At 34.9% G+C, this 6,933-nt stretch overlaps 1 pseudogene; it reads left to right on the top strand.

Moving 5' to 3' along the window:
- The first annotated feature begins 4,036 nt into the window (after positions 1 to 4,036).
- LOC114405128 lies at positions 4,037 to 6,933 on the top strand (annotated as a pseudogene).

Genomic DNA, 6,933 nt, shown 5'->3' with positions numbered 1-6,933 from the left:
TTATGGGATAATATTTATACGTAATTGCTTATGTTTTTACTGGTAATGTATATAACATACCACATAATGTTTTTGTTTATGTATTTGAATATTTACAACTTAATACTTATACATTGTTTATATAACTGACATGTTGTGGTAACTTTATTTCTTTCACTTGTGTAGACTCATGACAACACCCCCAAGGTTCACTCCACATTTAGATATTCCTTTGGATGCTATGTCTAGGAGGCCTAGACAATCCACTCGGCTGAGAAGGTTGACTGTTCGAACCTTGGATCAGCCACAGCCTATAGTTAATGTCAATCCTACCATTGGGAGAGGATCAGGCCCTCATAAAGAAAAGTTTCATAGTTATCTAGGAGTTGTCGCATGAGAGAAAATTCCTATTGTCCACTCCAATTGGAATGTTGTACCAGAAACTTTAAAGAATCTAATATGGGATGACATTTTGGTAAGTCATTATTTAAGTTGACATTTGTATATGATTTCATATAATAATTTAAAAAATATTATATTTCACTAATTGTTACTTAACATTTTTGTTTTGGAGGGCAAATTTGACATCCCCGAGGGTGACAATGCGAAAAAGAAGGTGATGCCAACGGTCGCTACTCGCTGGAGGCAATTTAAGTCCTCCCTGACAACAAAATACATTTATGCTAATAGTGAGGGTCAAGCAAAAGATTATCCTTCTGTTAAGTATGGTATTGATGCAACGACTTGGGCCGAATTTGCTAAAAGCCACCAAACCCCAAATTGGCAGGTTTATTTGACTACCTAGTTCTGTATGCAGTTGATGTGAATTTGTTAACATATTTGTTTTTCCTAATCCTTTAAAAATGTTTTTGTTTTTTTTGTAAGGGAATATGGAAAAAGGCTTAGGAAATTCAAAAATTCAATGACTGTCCACACTTGTTGTCTCGTGGGGGTTACAAACTGCTTGAAAAAAATTAATGAACGAAAAAAGGAAGACACGAGAACACCAAGCAGAATTTACTAAAAATTCATCATTGAGTGTTGACCCACCATCCCCCATTTCTAGACATGTCAAGTGGAAGATGGCCCGCACAAAGCGAAATGGCCAGATGACCTCTACAGTTGCCTAAGAAATATCAGACAAAATTGTGAGTAATTACCTCAGTGTTTGACAGTGGGAATTAATTAAATGTATAATAACAATCTCTGTTGGATTGTAAATTGATGTTGCGTTGTTCACAGAACTCTTTAGAAAAGAAGACCACGTAGGGAAGCTTTGTTCCTTCAGGTCGTGAGGACATATTAAACACGACTATTGGCTAACCGGAGCATCCAGGTTGTGTCCTTGTGGCAGGGATAGGTGTGACAATCAGCCAATACTGTGGCAGGCCTCACGTGGCTCCGACACTTCCTCTACATCTATAACTCAACGACAGTTGGCTGAAATCATCCATAACTTGAAGGAAGAATGGAGGAAAGAAGTAGAAGAAGATAACAAGAACCAACAGGAAGCGTGGAGAAGGAAGGTAGAAGAGGAAAACCAACGCACTTTGGAGATAATTAAACAAGAGTTGAAACAAACAATCAAATTGGAGTTATCCCAAATTGCATCATACCACTCACCCCCACTTCAACCACCAGATATACAAGTATTAGGTGAAAGGGTTAGAATGAAGGGGAGTTGTGCAGAAGCTGACACAAATCCATTAGGTAAAGATACTTCTTATGTGCACGATGATACCATAGGCTTGTATGTAGTTGCTGAGCAGTCAACTAAACTAGTGGCATTGGGAAAAGTCTATGACAGTTCTTCGACCATACACAATGTCCCTTATGCAGATGATGTGGTTAGGGTGAGTGTTGTCAAAGTATACCACGGTGATGCTCAGGTCCCTTTCCCAACATCAGAAATTCAATTTGTGAGGCAGGCCGTTGGCACTTTCGTGGGGTGGCCGATACATCTTGTGAAACCCATATCTGATGAGGTATTTAGTGTTCCCTTTGAATAATAATTCTAGTCACATTGTTCAATTGTTTGTAAGCGTAAGTGATATTTTCTTTAACCATGTAGGATTCACAAAAGCGTCTGCCCATTCCGGTTAAATATGCTAAAATTGACAATGTAGTGGCTGCAATTGATCCATTGGGAGAATTGGTAAAGAAATTGTTTGATAGTTACCAAAACCCAATTCAGTTACCGTGGGATGGGAAAAAATTTGGGATACCTAATGTCAAAGATGGCTTTTTCATCACACACATAGATGTTAGTGAGATTATTTTAGGTGACAAGTGTTTGAACATATCCATACTACAACTGTGGCTGATGTAAGTAGATTTGTTTTACTAGGTGTTTCATTTGTTAACTGAGGATGCAAGTTGGTTAAAATATACCATTAACAATATTTATGTCAAATGTTTGAAACAGGTTTATGAATGATTGGAGTACAAGCATAGGTTATGGATCATTGTATGGTTTCCTTGAACCTTAGTCTATCCATAATGCAAAGAATAAACATGAAGAATGCCAACATTACATTCAAACATGGGTCAAGGAATCACAACGAGAAGTGTACTTGAGAGCTTACCTAAATCAGTAGGTTGAATTGATGTTGTAGAATGTGGATATTATGTGCATTATTGTTTCCTAACTAATGTTTTTCGTCTTCTAGGCACATTGGCAACTTGTTGTTTTGTGCTCACGGGACAATATTGTTGTATGGTTTTATTCTTTGTGTAAGAAGTATGATGTTAACATCAAGACTACAGTGAACAGGTTAGTTTTAACATTAAAAGTCAGTTAAAATGTTGCAATTGTAGGGTATAAACACAATGATAATTTGATTATATACGTTAACGTCATTTTTAAACTAGTGTAATGAAAACATTAAGCACTACTTTGAAAGGAAAGACAAATCAAGTTGTGCCTCAGTGGATTGAACCAAAGGTATGTCATTATATCAAATCAATATAGCCATTCCCAATTACTAACATGTGTTTCTTTGAAATAACTACCTTAAGTAAATATATTGCATGTAGAGTCATGTTCAAACAGGAGGCTACAAGTGTGGATATTATGCCATGCATTGGATGTGGTGCATAGTGAGCGGAGGTTTGAAGAATGAATGGAATAGGATATGTTTACTATAACACGTGTTACTTGTTACTATCATTTGAGGTCACTAATTCCAAGGTGTTTATATACGTCAGTCATTTGATATTTACAATTTTACAGTGGTTTTCTGATGGAACACCGTTAAACAAAGAGACCATGACAACACTACGCAACAAATGGGCAGGATATTTTCTTCAGATTAAGAACATGGAAGTTGGAAAAATTTAGATAACATAGGAACATGTTGGCTTGAAACTATACATTTTCATTGTACAATCATTTCATTACAAACACATTGGAATCAGTTCACATTTATTTTAGCAGCAATATACATTTGTGTTAGTAATACTTATTATAACCTTCATTTTTACCAAACTCAGCTTCCCGAATATACCATTTTCATGCTGGGAAATTTGGATGTTTCCAAAGCATGCTTTGTTGCTGATTTGTTATATGTTGTTTACATTTGTTCATGGTTCGTTGTCTCTGTAACCTAATTTATGTAGCTGTTGAAGTACGATGATGTACAAATGTATATTTACTTCAATAAGTATAGTCTTGGTAGAAATTCTACTTGTGGGGTCCTTTACAATTTTGCAGTATGTTACCCTCTATTTTCCTCTTGATGTGTACAATCATTTGATTGTTGATGTTTGGTCAATTGCCATAGGTTTTTTGCGACCACAAATCCTTTTTTTTTGTTTTTTGTTTTAAAAAAAACCTTGTAAGTTGTAACTTTTTTGGGGTGTGTGTGTTTGATTGATACAGGCAAGGTGAGTAGGGTTCAGACAACAATTTCAGGTCAATGTTGCAAGAGAATTTGAGCAGTTTCAGGCTTGTCTCAACACCACCATCACCATCATCAACAAGTTCATTTGACGGCAGAAAAGTTGTTCTCAACACCACCATCACCTTAATTCTTGTTCTTTTAACTATGTTCATATCATGTTGGGTATCTCATTTCAGGTGTACATCATTGACTATGGCCTTGCAAAAAAATATAGGGATCTTCAGACTCCTAGGCACATACCATACAGGTAAATTCTGTCATCATTATTTCAGGATATTAAGGCCTAGTATATAAAATGATAAACAACACTTAAGGGAAAAACAACCTTGCCTTATTAATTGCATGTCTTCCTTGTATTTAACCATTTACCTTACATCACTTCTATAGGTATTCAACCATTTTTCAAGTGGATAATCTTTACCTAAATGTAGGTAGTATTGGTGTCATTCACTCTCACTATAATGATTAATGATAATATTAATTGGGATCACTGTCAAATACAGTGAATGTGATTGTGTTTGCAACCATGCATAGCTCTGCAAAATTCCTCTTTCACTTTAATTTTCACTATAGTAATATAGCTCTATTTCTTAGTTTATTCATAAAATTTACATTTATTTTGTTGTGAAATGTTGTCTTTCTTGCACATAGGGAAAACAAGAACCTTACGGGCACAACTCAGTTTGCAAGTGTCAAAACTCATCTTGGAATTGGTGAGTAATTTGTTGTGAACTTATGGTGGCTCATTCTGTTTTGTGTTTATGAGCAATAATTAGAAAATTATCATTCTTTCTTTTCCCAATTTTACTTTATTTTGCTGGCAGAACAAAGCAGAAGGGATGATTTGGAATCTCTTGGTAAATTATTTGCTCATGTACTTCTTAAGAGGAAGGTCAGATACTTGATAGTCACATTTTCTTTACCCCGCACTAGACTTGGATATTTATATTATTCTTACTATAGTTTATCAAAAAATGTTGTTCTCACTATCTTTTTATGTCATACAACTTTTTTTCCAATCTTCCTTGGCAGGGACTAAAGGCTACCACCAAAAAACAAAAATATGATAAAATCAGTGAGAAGAAAATGTCAACTCCAATAGAGGTATAATTACTAGCCCAGTCAGTGTGGCTTTTAGATATAATTACTAGCCGAGACAGTGTGGCTTTTGGATAAATTTGATATTCTTGTTGGATCTAGTGTTTGATGCTTTGAATTTGGTTGGATGTTGTTGACTGGTCTGATCTGCAGTTGGAGCTGAATGTATGATACATAGAGGTTTAGAAGACAAGCTAGACCTGAATGTATGATACATAAATGTTGTTGAGTTTGAATGTGAATACTTGTGAGAAAAATGAACTGCATGTTTCTCTTGTGCATTAAACTACATTTACTTATATACTAATATTGGATTCTGCTATTAACTAAATTCTCCGGTTGATTTTCACATTTTAAGTCTTAAGTCATATATTCTTTGCATTCAACAATTGGCATAACTTGCACATTTTTCCCTTTACCTTTCCTCTTGTATTTCAATTCTTAACGTTGTGCCTGTATAACAGGTTCTTTGCAAGTCATATCCCTCAGAATTTGTATCATATTTTCACTACTTCAGAATGTTGCGGTTTGAAGACAAGCTTGATTATTCATATTTAAAGAGGCTTTTTCGAAATTTATTTATCCGAGAAGGTCTGATACACAAGATATCTACATTGGATATTATTATTCTGTATATTTTGATGGGAATATAGTATGTTAAATGGTTGCAAATTTATCTGGACATTGTTAGTGCAGGCTATCAATTTGACTACATTTTTTATTGGACTATATGGAAGTATCCACAGATTGGTGGCAGCAGCTCTAAAGGACGGGTTAGTACTTTTATATCATGTTTGTTTGGATTTTGCTTTCTAGTTGAGGTCACTTACTATAATATTGTTGTTTTAATAACAACATGAAAGTGGAAAGCTATGCATGCAAGACCATCTGTACGAAAGCCAGAAAAAGTATCAGGTCAACTATCTTTATTGTTTGCATTGCTCATATCAATAATGGTCAAACTACTATGTTTTTCTGAAATTTATTTTTGTATACTCCTTGATCATTCAATTTCTTATTTCAGTTGGGAAAGAGATTCGAGAAAAATTCTCTGGTGCTGTTGAAGCTTTCTCCCGGAGGAACCCAACAAGTCCTAGTCCTCGTGGTGATCACTCCAAACATAGGAGTTTTGAGGAAGTAGCAGTACACAAGGATGTGGTAAATATTGTTTTCTAAACAAGATTCCATTATTCATCACATGAATTGTTTTCAAGACATATTGTGAAGATGTTACATGCAATCGTTTGGTATCAATTTTTATGGTTGGAGTTTAATGATTGTGGAGTACTTACGTCATGGAAGAAATGGTGAAAGTTGCCAATTAGATAATGACTTTGGTTTGTTTACCTTTAGTCCTTAAATTTTGATTGGAGCAATTGAGATGAATATTTTAGTTTTAGATGACTTTGGTTTGTTTACCTTTAGTCCTTAAATTTTGATTGGAGCAATTGATATGAATATTTTAGTTTTAGATAACAACTTTGCCACAAATGTTAATTAGAAATTTACTCGCTCAATTTATTAGTCCAATGAGATTTAAGCGTGTTATTAGATATCTACTGTACTCATTTGATGAGTATGCTTTCTACTCATGTGTTCTTAACTTTGTTTTTATCTTGTCTCTTAAGTATCATGATCAAGAGAAGGGACGCAATTCATCTCGATATGGCAGTAGTTCAAGAAGACCCATAATCCCATCGTCAACTAGGCCAAGTTCCTCTGGTGATCATACTGATAGTCATACTGGCCAACTAAGTTCAAGTGGAAACCGACCATCTACCTCACATAGAAATATTCAACCTATGTATGAGACAAAACAACCAACTTACATGCACTCTAGATCCACTAGAGGCAACCGCGATGCAGGTTCACACACCTTCATATTTTTTCCTTTCTATTTCTGTGATTTTATTTTTTGTCATTAATTGCTAAATTGCTAGTTGTCACATTCTGA

Source organism: Glycine soja, chromosome 3, assembly GCF_004193775.1.
Source record: "Glycine soja cultivar W05 chromosome 3, ASM419377v2, whole genome shotgun sequence".
Lineage (NCBI taxonomy): Eukaryota > Viridiplantae > Streptophyta > Magnoliopsida > Fabales > Fabaceae > Glycine > Glycine soja.
The sequence above is the reverse complement of the archived record's forward strand: the minus strand, read 5'-3'. Positions and strand labels throughout refer to the sequence as shown.